General features: G+C 38.3%; 17 non-coding genes across 17 annotated transcripts; all 17 read right to left on the bottom strand.

Moving 5' to 3' along the window:
• Positions 1-2,059: 2,059 nt before the first annotated feature.
• Positions 2,060-2,132, bottom strand: trnar-ucg (transfer RNA arginine (anticodon UCG)). The gene has a single exon. It is a non-coding gene; the product is annotated as a tRNA-Arg (tRNA).
• Positions 2,133-2,418: 286 nt separating this feature from the next.
• trnar-ucg (transfer RNA arginine (anticodon UCG)) lies at positions 2,419-2,491 on the bottom strand. Its single transcript has one exon. It is a non-coding gene; the product is annotated as a tRNA-Arg (tRNA).
• A 1,199-nt stretch (positions 2,492-3,690) lies between these two features.
• Positions 3,691-3,763, bottom strand: trnar-acg (transfer RNA arginine (anticodon ACG)). The gene has a single exon. It is a non-coding gene; the product is annotated as a tRNA-Arg (tRNA).
• Positions 3,764-4,326: 563 nt separating this feature from the next.
• On the bottom strand, positions 4,327-4,399 carry trnar-acg (transfer RNA arginine (anticodon ACG)). The gene has a single exon. It is a non-coding gene; the product is annotated as a tRNA-Arg (tRNA).
• A 563-nt stretch (positions 4,400-4,962) lies between these two features.
• trnar-ucg (transfer RNA arginine (anticodon UCG)) lies at positions 4,963-5,035 on the bottom strand. Its single transcript has one exon. It is a non-coding gene; the product is annotated as a tRNA-Arg (tRNA).
• Positions 5,036-5,321: 286 nt separating this feature from the next.
• trnar-ucg (transfer RNA arginine (anticodon UCG)) lies at positions 5,322-5,394 on the bottom strand. Its single transcript has one exon. It is a non-coding gene; the product is annotated as a tRNA-Arg (tRNA).
• Positions 5,395-5,957: 563 nt separating this feature from the next.
• On the bottom strand, positions 5,958-6,030 carry trnar-ucg (transfer RNA arginine (anticodon UCG)). The gene has a single exon. It is a non-coding gene; the product is annotated as a tRNA-Arg (tRNA).
• Positions 6,031-6,593: 563 nt separating this feature from the next.
• trnar-acg (transfer RNA arginine (anticodon ACG)) lies at positions 6,594-6,666 on the bottom strand. The gene has a single exon. It is a non-coding gene; the product is annotated as a tRNA-Arg (tRNA).
• Positions 6,667-7,229: 563 nt separating this feature from the next.
• Positions 7,230-7,302, bottom strand: trnar-ucg (transfer RNA arginine (anticodon UCG)). The gene has a single exon. It is a non-coding gene; the product is annotated as a tRNA-Arg (tRNA).
• Positions 7,303-7,588: 286 nt separating this feature from the next.
• On the bottom strand, positions 7,589-7,661 carry trnar-ucg (transfer RNA arginine (anticodon UCG)). The gene has a single exon. It is a non-coding gene; the product is annotated as a tRNA-Arg (tRNA).
• A 563-nt stretch (positions 7,662-8,224) lies between these two features.
• Positions 8,225-8,297, bottom strand: trnar-ucg (transfer RNA arginine (anticodon UCG)). Its single transcript has one exon. It is a non-coding gene; the product is annotated as a tRNA-Arg (tRNA).
• A 286-nt stretch (positions 8,298-8,583) lies between these two features.
• trnar-acg (transfer RNA arginine (anticodon ACG)) lies at positions 8,584-8,656 on the bottom strand. Its single transcript has one exon. It is a non-coding gene; the product is annotated as a tRNA-Arg (tRNA).
• A 563-nt stretch (positions 8,657-9,219) lies between these two features.
• Positions 9,220-9,292, bottom strand: trnar-acg (transfer RNA arginine (anticodon ACG)). The gene has a single exon. It is a non-coding gene; the product is annotated as a tRNA-Arg (tRNA).
• Positions 9,293-10,214: 922 nt separating this feature from the next.
• On the bottom strand, positions 10,215-10,287 carry trnar-acg (transfer RNA arginine (anticodon ACG)). The gene has a single exon. It is a non-coding gene; the product is annotated as a tRNA-Arg (tRNA).
• A 563-nt stretch (positions 10,288-10,850) lies between these two features.
• trnar-acg (transfer RNA arginine (anticodon ACG)) lies at positions 10,851-10,923 on the bottom strand. Its single transcript has one exon. It is a non-coding gene; the product is annotated as a tRNA-Arg (tRNA).
• Positions 10,924-11,486: 563 nt separating this feature from the next.
• Positions 11,487-11,559, bottom strand: trnar-ucg (transfer RNA arginine (anticodon UCG)). The gene has a single exon. It is a non-coding gene; the product is annotated as a tRNA-Arg (tRNA).
• Positions 11,560-11,845: 286 nt separating this feature from the next.
• Positions 11,846-11,918, bottom strand: trnar-acg (transfer RNA arginine (anticodon ACG)). Its single transcript has one exon. It is a non-coding gene; the product is annotated as a tRNA-Arg (tRNA).
• Between the last annotated feature and the right edge of the window lie 494 nt (positions 11,919-12,412).

Below are 12,412 nucleotides of genomic sequence, written 5' to 3'. Positions count from 1 at the left end.
CATCAAAGTTGTGAACCTGTCCGAATGAGGAAAGCTAGTGATTTTTAACAAGTACAAAGATACTCTTTCCTTCAATCTTGTGATGCATATTCAGACACAATAATTCTCAGGCCTTGCAGTCTTAGATTATTAAAGTTGAACAACAATGTCCAAGCTTTTCAAAGCAACAAGACCAATGCCTTATTTAGGGAAATTGCAAACATGTACGAATTAGCTGAGCTAATGAAATTAAATGACCCTATTTGACATCATACAGACTTTGCTATGCAACAGTAGACATCAAAGTTGTGAACCTGTCCGAATGAGGAAAGCTCGTGATATTTAACAAGTAAGAAGAGACCTTTTCCCTCAATCTTGCGATGCCGAATCAGACACAATATTTCTCAGGCCTTTCAGTCTTAGATTATAAAAGTTGAACAACAGTATCCAAGCTTTTCAAAGCAATGAGACCAATGCCTTATTTCGGGAATTTGCAAACATGTTCAAATTAGCTGAGCTAATGAAATTAAACGACCACGAAGGGACTCGAACCCTCAATCTTCTGATTCGAATTCAGACGCCTTATCCATTAGGCCACGCAGTCTTTGTGATACATCCCTATTTGACATTATACAGACTTTGCTATGCCACAGTAGACATCAAAGTTGTGAACCTGTCCGAATGAGGAAAGCTAGTGATTTTTAACAAGTGCAAAGATACTCTTTCCTTCAATCTTGTGATGCATATTCAGACACAATAATTCTCAGGCCTTGCAGTCTTAGATTATTAAAGTTGAACAACAATGTCCAAGCTTTTCAAAGCAACAAGACCAATGCCTTATTTAGGGAAATTGCAAACATGTACGAATTAGCTGAGCTAATGAAATTAAATGACCCTATTTGACATCATACAGACTTTGCTATGCAACAGTAGACATCAAAGTTGTGAACCTGTCCGAATGAGGAAAGCTCGTGATATTTAACAAGTAAGAAGAGACCTTTTCCCTCAATCTTGCGATGCCGAATCAGACACAATATTTCTCAGGCCTTTCAGTCTTAGATTATAAAAGTTGAACAACAGTGTCCAAGCTTTTCAAAGCAATGAGACCAATGCCTTATTTCGGGAATTTGAAAACATGTTCAAATTAGCTGATCTAATGAAATTAAACGACCACGAAGGGACTCGAACCCTCAATCTTCTGATTCGAAGTCAGACGCCTTATCCATTAGGCCACGCATTCTATGTGATACATTCCTATTTGACATCATACAGACTTTGCTATGCCACAGTAGACATCAAAGTTGTGAACCTGTCCGCATGAGGAAAGCTAGTGATTTTTAACAAGTACAAAGATACTCTTTCCTTCAATCTTGTGATGCATATTCAGACACAATAATTCTCAGGCCTTGCAGTCTTAGATTATTAAAGTTGAACAACAATGTCCAAGCTTTTCAAAGCAACAAGACCAATGCCTTATTTATGGAAATAGCAAACATGTACGAATTAGCTGAGCTAATGAAATTAAATGACCCTATTTGGCATCATACAGACTTTGCTATGCAACAGTAGACATCAAAGTTGTGAACCTGTCCGAATGAGGAAAGCTAGTGATTTTTAACAAGTACAAAGATACTCTTTCCTTCAATCTTGCGATGCAGATTCAGACACAATATTTCTCAGGCCTTTCAGTCTTAGATTATAAAAGTTGAACAACAATGTCCAAGCTTTTCAAAGCAACAAGACCAATGCCTTATTTAGGGAAATTGCAAACATGTACGAATTAGCTGAGCTAATGAAATTAAATGACCCTATTTGACATCATACAGACTTTGCTATGCAACAGTAGACATCAAAGTTGTGAACCTGTCCGAATGAGGAAAGCTCGTGATATTTAACAAGTAAGAAGAGACCTTTTCCCTCAATCTTGCGATGCCGAATCAGACACAATATTTCTCAGGCCTTTCAGTCTTAGATTATAAAAGTTGAACAACAATGTCCAAGCTTTTCAAAGCAATGAGACCAATGCCTTATTTCGGGAATTTGCAAACATTTTCAAATTAGCTGAGCTAATGAAATTAAACGACCACGAAGGGACTCGAACCCTCAATCTTCTGATTCGAAGTCAGACGCCTTATCCATTAGGCCACGCAGTCTATGTGATACATCCCTGTTTGACATCAAACAGATTTTGCTATGCCACAGTAGACATCAAAGTTGTGAACCTGTCCAAATGAGGAAAGCTAGTGATATTTAACAAGTAAGAAGAGACCTTTTCCCTCAATCTTGCGATGCCGAATCAGACACAATATTACTCAGACCTTTCAGTCTTAGATTATAAAAGATGAACAACAGTATCCAAGCTTTTCAAAGCAATGAGACCAATGCCTTATTTCGGGAATTTGCAAACACGTTCAAATTAGCTGAGCTAATGAAATTAAACGACCACGAAGGGACTCGAACCCTCAATCTTCTGATTCGAAGTCAGACGCCTTATCCATTAGGCCACGCAGTCTATGTGATACATTCCTATTTGACATCATACAGACTTTGCTATGCCACAGTAGACATCAAAGTTGTGAACCTGTCCGAATGAGGAAAGCTAGTGATTTTTAACAAGTACAAAGATACTCTTTCCTTCAATCTTGTGATGCATATTCAGACACAATAATTCTCAGGCCTTGCAGTCTTAGATTATTAAAGTTGAACAACAATGTCCAAGCTTTTCAAAGCAACAAGACCAATGCCTTATTTAGGGAAATTGCAAACATGTACGAATTAGCTGAGCTAATGAAATTAAATGACCCTATTTGACATCATACAGACTTTGCTATGCAACAGTAGACATCAAAGTTGTGAACCTGTCCGAATGAGGAAAGCTCGTGATATTTAACAAGTAAGAAGAGACCTTTTCCCTCAATCTTGCGATGCCGAATCAGACACAATATTTCTCAGGCCTTTCAGTCTTAGATTATAAAAGTTGAACAACAGTATCCAAGCTTTTCAAAGCAATGAGACCAATGCCTTATTTCGGGAATTTGCAAACATGTTCAAATTAGCTGAGCTAATGAAATTAAACGACCACGAAGGGACTCGAACCCTCAATCTTCTGATTCGAATTCAGACGCCTTATCCATTAGGCCACGCAGTCTTTGTGATACATCCCTATTTGACATTATACAGACTTTGCTATGCCACAGTAGACATCAAAGTTGTGAACCTGTCCGAATGAGGAAAGCTAGTGATTTTTAACAAGTGCAAAGATACTCTTTCCTTCAATCTTGTGATGCATATTCAGACACAATAATTCTCAGGCCTTGCAGTCTTAGATTATTAAAGTTGAACAACAATGTCCAAGCTTTTCAAAGCAACAAGACCAATGCCTTATTTAGGGAAATTGCAAACATGTACGAATTAGCTGAGCTAATGAAATTAAATGACCCTATTTGACATCATACAGACTTTGCTATGCAACAGTAGACATCAAAGTTGTGAACCTGTCCGAATGAGGAAAGCTCGTGATATTTAACAAGTAAGAAGAGACCTTTTCCCTCAATCTTGCGATGCCGAATCAGACACAATATTTCTCAGGCCTTTCAGTCTTAGATTATAAAAGTTGAACAACAATGTCCAAGCTTTTCAAAGCAATGAGACCAATGCCTTATTTCGGGAATTCGCGAACATGTTCAAATTAGCTGAGCTAATGAAATTAAACGACCACGAAGGGACTCGAACCCTCAATCTTCTGATTCGTAGTCAGACACCTTATCCATTAGGCCACGCAGTCTATGTGATACATCCCTATTTGACATCATACAGACTTTGCTATGCCACAGTAGACATCAAAGTTGTGAACCTGTCCGAATGAGGAAAGCTAGTGATTTTTAACAAGTACAAAGATACTCTTTCCTTCAATCTTGTGATGCATATTCAGACACAATAATTCTCAGGCCTTGCAGTCTTAGATTATTAAAGTTGAACAACAATGTCCAAGCTTTTCAAAGCAACAAGACCAATGCCTTATTTAGGGAAATTGCAAACATGTACGAATTAGCTGAGCTAATGAAATTAAATGACCCTATTTGACATCATACAGACTTTGCTATGCAACAGTAGACATCAAAGTTGTGAACCTGTCCGAATGAGGAAAGCTCGTGATATTTAACAAGTAAGAAGAGACCTTTTCCCTCAATCTTGCGATGCCGAATCAGACACAATATTTCTCAGGCCTTTCAGTCTTAGATTATAAAATTTGAAGAACAATGTCCAAGCTTTTCAAAGCAATGAGACCAATGCCTTATTTCGGGAATTTGCAAACATGTTCAAATTAGCTGAGCTAATGAAATTAAACGACCACGAAGGGACTCGAACCCTCAATCTTCTGATTCGTAGTCAGACGCCTTATCCATTAGGCCACGCAGTCTATGTGATACATCCCTATTTGACATCATACAGACTTTGCTATGCCACAGTAGACATCAAAGTTGTGAACCTGTCCGAATGAGGAAAGCTAGTGATTTTTAACAAGTACAAAGATACTCTTTCCTTCAATCTTGTGATGCATATTCAGACACAATAATTCTCAGGCCTTGCAGTCTTAGATTATTAAAGTTGAACAACAATGTCCAAGCTTTTCAAAGCAACAAGACCAATGCCTTATTTAGGGAAATTGCAAACATGTACGAATTAGCTGAGCTAATGAAATTAAATGACCCTATTTGACATCATACAGACTTTGCTATGCAACAGTAGACATCAAAGTTGTGAACCTGTCCGAATGAGGAAAGCTCGTGATATTTAACAAGTAAGAAGAGACCTTTTCCCTCAATCTTGCGATGCCGAATCAGACACAATATTTCTCAGGCCTTTCAGTCTTAGATTATAAAAGTTGAACAACAATGTCCAAGCTTTTCAAAGCAATGAGACCAATGCCTTATTTCGGGAATTTGCAAACATTTTCAAATTAGCTGAGCTAATGAAATTAAACGACCACGAAGGGACTCGAACCCTCAATCTTCTGATTCGAAGTCAGACGCCTTATCCATTAGGCCACGCAGTCTATGTGATACATCCCTATTTGACATCAAACAGATTTTGCTATGCCACAGTAGACATCAAAGTTGTGAACCTGTCCAAATGAGGAAAGCTAGTGATATTTAACAAGTAAGAAGAGACCTTTTCCCTCAATCTTGCGATGCCGAATCAGACACAATATTTCTCAGGCCTTTCAGTCTTAGATTATAAAAGTTGAACAACAGTATCCAAGCTTTTCAAAGCAATGAGACCAATGCCTTATTTCGGGAATTTGCAAACACGTTCAAATTAGCTGAGCTAATGAAATTAAACGACCACGAAGGGACTCGAACCCTCAATCTTCTGATTCGAAGTCAGACGCCTTATCCATTAGGCCACGCAGTCTATGTGATACATTCCTATTTGACATCATACAGACTTTGCTATGCCACAGTAGACATCAAAGTTGTGAACCTGTCCGAATGAGGAAAGCTAGTGATTTTTAACAAGTACAAAGATACTCTTTCCTTCAATCTTGTGATGCATATTCAGACACAATAATTCTCAGGCCTTGCAGTCTTAGATTATTAAAGTTGAACAACAATGTCCAAGCTTTTCAAAGCAACAAGACCAATGCCTTATTTAGGGAAATTGCAAACATGTACGAATTAGCTGAGCTAATGAAATTAAATGACCCTATTTGGCATCATACAGACTTTGCTATGCAACAGTAGACATCAAAGTTGTGAACCTGTCCGAATGAGGAAAGCTCGTGATATTTAACAAGTAAGAAGAGACCTTTTCCCTCAATCTTGCGATGCCGAATCAGACACAATATTTCTCAGGCCTTTCAGTCTTAGATTATAAAAGTTGAACAACAATGTCCAAGCTTTTCAAAGCAATGAGACCAATGCCTTATTTCGGGAATTTGCAAACATTTTCAAATTAGCTGAGCTAATGAAATTAAACGACCACGAAGGGACTCGAACCCTCAATCTTCTGATTCGAAGTCAGACGCCTTATCCATTAGGCCACGCAGTCTATGTGATACATCCCTATTTGACATCATACAGACTTTGCTATGCCACAGTAGACATCAAAGTTGTGAACCTGTCCGAATGAGGAAAGCTAGTGATTTTTAACAAGTACAAAGATACTCTTTCCTTCAATCTTGTGATGCATATTCAGACACAATAATTCTCAGGCCTTGCAGTCTTAGATTATTAAAGTTGAACAACAATGTCCAAGCTTTTCAAAGCAACAAGACCAATGCCTTATTTAGGGAAATTGCAAACATGTACGAATTAGCTGAGCTAATGAAATTAAATGACCCTATTTGACATCATACAGACTTTGCTATGCAACAGTAGACATCAAAGTTGTGAACCTGTCCGAATGAGGAAAGCTCGTGATATTTAACAAGTAAGAAGAGACCTTTTCCCTCAATCTTGCGATGCCGAATCAGACACAATATTTCTCAGGCCTTTCAGTCTTAGATTATAAAAGTTGAAGAACAATGTCCAAGCTTTTCAAAGCAATGAGACCAATGCCTTATTTCGGGAATTTGCAAACATGTTCAAATTAGCTGAGCTAATGAAATTAAACGACCACGAAGGGACTCGAACCCTCAATCTTCTGATTCGTAGTCAGACGCCTTATCCATTAGGCCACGCAGTCTATGTGATACATCCCTATTTGACATCATACAGACTTTGCTATGCCACAGTAGACATCAAAGTTGTGAACCTGTCCGAATGAGGAAAGCTAGTGATTTTTAACAAGTACAAAGATACTCTTTCCTTCAATCTTGTGATGCATATTCAGACACAATAATTCTCAGGCCTTGCAGTCTTAGATTATTAAAGTTGAACAACAATGTCCAAGCTTTTCAAAGCAACAAGACCAATGCCTTATTTAGGGAAATTGCAAACATGTACGAATTAGCTGAGCTAATGAAATTAAATGACCCTATTTGACATCATACAGACTTTGCTATGCAACAGTAGACATCAAAGTTGTGAACCTGTCCGAATGAGGAAAGCTCGTGATATTTAACAAGTAAGAAGAGACCTTTTCCCTCAATCTTGCGATGCCGAATCAGACACAATATTTCTCAGGCCTTTCAGTCTTAGATTATAAAAGTTGAACAACAATGTCCAAGCTTTTCAAAGCAATGAGACCAATGCCTTATTTCGGGAATTTGCAAACATTTTCAAATTAGCTGAGCTAATGAAATTAAACGACCACGAAGGGACTCGAACCCTCAATCTTCTGATTCGAAGTCAGACGCCTTATCCATTAGGCCACGCAGTCTATGTGATACATCCCTATTTGACATCAAACAGATTTTGCTATGCCACAGTAGACATCAAAGTTGTGAACCTGTCCAAATGAGGAAAGCTAGTGATATTTAACAAGTAAGAAGAGACCTTTTCCCTCAATCTTGCGATGCCGAATCAGACACAATATTTCTCAGGCCTTTCAGTCTTAGATTATAAAAGTTGAACAACAGTATCCAAGCTTTTCAAAGCAATGAGACCAATGCCTTATTTCGGGAATTTGCAAACACGTTCAAATTAGCTGAGCTAATGAAATTAAACGACCACGAAGGGACTCGAACCCTCAATCTTCTGATTCGAAGTCAGACGCCTTATCCATTAGGCCACGCAGTCTATGTGATACATTCCTATTTGACATCATACAGACTTTGCTATGCCACAGTAGACATCAAAGTTGTGAACCTGTCCGAATGAGGAAAGCTAGTGATTTTTAACAAGTACAAAGATACTCTTTCCTTCAATCTTGTGATGCATATTCAGACACAATAATTCTCAGGCCTTGCAGTCTTAGATTATTAAAGTTGAACAACAATGTCCAAGCTTTTCAAAGCAACAAGACCAATGCCTTATTTAGGGAAATTGCAAACATGTACGAATTAGCTGAGCTAATGAAATTAAATGACCCTATTTGGCATCATACAGACTTTGCTATGCAACAGTAGACATCAAAGTTGTGAACCTGTCCGAATGAGGAAAGCTCGTGATATTTAACAAGTAAGAAGAGACCTTTTCCCTCAATCTTGCGATGCCGAATCAGACACAATATTTCTCAGGCCTTTCAGTCTTAGATTATAAAAGTTGAACAACAATGTCCAAGCTTTTCAAAGCAATGAGACCAATGCCTTATTTCGGGAATTTGCAAACATTTTCAAATTAGCTGAGCTAATGAAATTAAACGACCACGAAGGGACTCGAACCCTCAATCTTCTGATTCGAAGTCAGACGCCTTATCCATTAGGCCACGCAGTCTATGTGATACATCCCTATTTGACATCAAACAGATTTTGCTATGCCACAGTAGACATCAAAGTTGTGAACCTGTCCAAATGAGGAAAGCTAGTGATATTTAACAAGTAAGAAGAGACCTTTTCCCTCAATCTTGCGATGCCGAATCAGACACAATATTTCTCAGGCCTTTCAGTCTTAGATTATAAAAGTTGAACAACAATGTCCAAGCTTTTCAAAGCAATGAGACCAATGCCTTATTTCGGGAATTCGCGAACATGTTCAAATTAGCTGAGCTAATGAAATTAAACGATCACGAAGGGACTCGAACCCTCAATCTTCTGATTCGTAGTCAGACACCTTATCCATTAGGCCACGCAGTCTATGTGATACATCCCTATTTGACATCATACAGACTTTGCTATGCCACAGTAGACATCAAAGTTGTGAACCTGTCCGAATGAGGAAAGCTAGTGATTTTTAACAAGTACAAAGATACTCTTTCCTTCAATCTTGTGATGCATATTCAGACACAATAATTCTCAGGCCTTGCAGTCTTAGATTATTAAAGTTGAACAACAATGTCCAAGCTTTTCAAAGCAACAAGACCAATGCCTTATTTAGGGAAATTGCAAACATGTACGAATTAGCTGAGCTAATGAAATTAAATGACCCTATTTGACATCATACAGACTTTGCTATGCAACAGTAGACATCAAAGTTGTGAACCTGTCCGAATGAGGAAAGCTCGTGATATTTAACAAGTAAGAAGAGACCTTTTCCCTCAATCTTGCGATGCCGAATCAGACACAATATTTCTCAGGCCTTTCAGTCTTAGATTATAAAAGTTGAAGAACAATGTCCAAGCTTTTCAAAGCAATGAGACCAATGCCTTATTTCGGGAATTTGCAAACATGTTCAAATTAGCTGAGCTAATGAAATTAAACGACCACGAAGGGACTCGAACCCTCAATCTTCTGATTCGTAGTCAGACGCCTTATCCATTAGGCCACGCAGTCTATGTGATACATCCCTATTTGACATCATACAGACTTTGCTATGCCACAGTAGACATCAAAGTTGTGAACCTGTCCGAATGAGGAAAGCTAGTGATTTTTAACAAGTACAAAGATACTCTTTCCTTCAATCTTGTGATGCATATTCAGACACAATAATTCTCAGGCCTTGCAGTCTTAGATTATTAAAGTTGAACAACAATGTCCAAGCTTTTCAAAGCAACAAGACCAATGCCTTATTTAGGGAAATTGCAAACATGTACGAATTAGCTGAGCTAATGAAATTAAATGACCCTATTTGACATCATACAGACTTTGCTATGCAACAGTAGACATCAAAGTTGTGAACCTGTCCGAATGAGGAAAGCTCGTGATATTTAACAAGTAAGAAGAGACCTTTTCCCTCAATCTTGCGATGCCGAATCAGACACAATATTTCTCAGGCCTTTCAGTCTTAGATTATAAAAGTTGAACAACAATGTCCAAGCTTTTCAAAGCAATGAGACCAATGCCTTATTTCGGGAATTTGCAAACATTTTCAAATTAGCTGAGCTAATGAAATTAAACGACCACGAAGGGACTCGAACCCTCAATATTCTGATTCGAAGTCAGACGCCTTATCCATTAGGCCACGCAGTCTATGTGATACATCCCTATTTGACATCAAACAGATTTTGCTATGCCACAGTAGACATCAAAGTTGTGAACCTGTCCAAATGAGGAAAGCTAGTGATATTTAACAAGTAAGAAGAGACCTTTTCCCTCAATCTTGCGATGCCGAATCAGACACAATATTTCTCAGGCCTTTCAGTCTTAGATTATAAAAGTTGAACAACAATGTCCAAGCTTTTCAAAGCAATGAGACCAATGCCTTATTTCGGGAATTCGCGAACATGTTCAAATTAGCTGAGCTAATGAAATTAAACGACCACGAAGGGACTCGAACCCTCAATCTTCTGATTCGTAGTCAGACACCTTATCCATTAGGCCACGCAGTCTATGTGATACATCCCTATTTGACATCATACAGACTTTGCTATGCCACAGTAGACATCAAAGTTGTGAACCTGTCCGAATGAGGAAAGCTAGTGATTTTTAACAAGTACAAAGATACTCTTTCCTTCAATCTTGTGATGCATATTCAGACACAATAATTCTCAGGCCTTGCAGTCTTAGATTATTAAAGTTGAACAACAATGTCCAAGCTTTTCAAAGCAACAAGACCAATGCCTTATTTAGGGAAATTGCAAACATGTACGAATTAGCTGAGCTAATGAAATTAAATGACCCTATTTGACATCATACAGACTTTGCTATGCAACAGTAGACATCAAAGTTGTGAACCTGTCCGAATGAGGAAAGCTCGTGATATTTAACAAGTAAGAAGAGACCTTTTCCCTCAATCTTGCGATGCCGAATCAGACACAATATTTCTCAGGCCTTTCAGTCTTAGATTATAAAAGTTGAAGAACAATGTCCAAGCTTTTCAAAGCAATGAGACCAATGCCTTATTTCGGGAATTTGCAAACATGTTCAAATTAGCTGAGCTAATGAAATTAAACGACCACGAAGGGACTCGAACCCTCAATCTTCTGATTCGTAGTCAGACGCCTTATCCATTAGGCCACGCAGTCTATGTGATACATCCCTATTTGACATCATACAGACTTTGCTATGCCACAGTAGACATCAAAGTTGTGAACCTGTCCGAATGAGGAAAGCTAGTGATTTTTAACAAGTACAAAGATACTCTTTCCTTCAATCTTGTGATGCATATTCAGACACAATAATTCTCAGGCCTTGCAGTCTTAGATTATTAAAGTTGAACAACAATGTCCAAGCTTTTCAAAGCAACAAGACCAATGCCTTATTTAGGGAAATTGCAAACATGTACGAATTAGCTGAGCTAATGAAATTAAATGACCCTATTTGACATCATACAGACTTTGCTATGCAACAGTAGACATCAAAGTTGTGAACCTGTCCGAATGAGGAAAGCTCGTGATATTTAACAAGTAAGAAGAGACCTTTTCCCTCAATCTTGCGATGCCGAATCAGACACAATATTTCTCAGGCCTTTCAGTCTTAGATTATAAAAGTTGAACAACAATGTCCAAGCTTTTCAAAGCAATGAGACCAATGCCTTATTTCGGGAATTTGCAAACATTTTCAAATTAGCTGAGCTAATGAAATTAAACGACCACGAAGGGACTCGAACCCTCAATCTTCTGATTCGAAGTCAGACGCCTTATCCATTAGGCCACGCAGTCTATGTGATACATCCCTATTTGACATCAAACAGATTTTGCTATGCCACAGTAGACATCAAAGTTGTGAACCTGTCCAAATGAGGAAAGCTAGTGATATTTAACAAGTAAGAAGAGACCTTTTCCCTCAATCTTGCGATGCCGAATCAGACACAATATTTCTCTGGCCTTTCAGTCTTAGATTATAAAAGTTGAACAACAATGTCCAAGCTTTTCAAAGCAATGAGACCAATGCCTTATTTCGGGAATTCGCGAACATGTTCAAATTAGCTGAGCTAATGAAATTAAACGACCACGAAGGGACTCGAACCCTCAATCTTCTGATTCGTAGTCAGACACCTTATCCATTAGGCCACGCAGTCTATGTGATACATCCCTATTTGACATCATACAGACTTTGCTATGCCACAGTAGACATCAAAGTTGTGAACCTGTCCGAATGAGGAAAGCTAGTGATTTTTAACAAGTACAAAGATACTCTTTCCTTCAATCTTGTGATGCATATTCAGACACAATAATTCTCAGGCCTTGCAGTCTTAGATTATTAAAGTTGAACAACAATGTCCAAGCTTTTCAAAGCAACAAGACCAATGCCTTATTTAGGGAAATTGCAAACATGTACGAATTAGCTGAGCTAATGAAATTAAATGACCCTATTTGACATCATACAGACTTTGCTATGCAACAGTAGACATCAAAGTTGTGAACCTGTCCGAATGAGGAAAGCTCGTGATATTTAACAAGTAAGAAGAGACCTTTTCCCTCAATCTTGCGATGCCGAATCAGACACAATATTTCTCAGGCCTTTCAGTCTTAGATTATAAAAGTTGAAGAACAATGTCCAAGCTTTTCAAAG

This window comes from Oncorhynchus kisutch, linkage group LG20, assembly GCF_002021735.2.
Source record: "Oncorhynchus kisutch isolate 150728-3 linkage group LG20, Okis_V2, whole genome shotgun sequence".
Lineage (NCBI taxonomy): Eukaryota > Metazoa > Chordata > Actinopteri > Salmoniformes > Salmonidae > Oncorhynchus > Oncorhynchus kisutch.
This window is presented reverse-complemented; position numbering and strand designations above follow the sequence as displayed.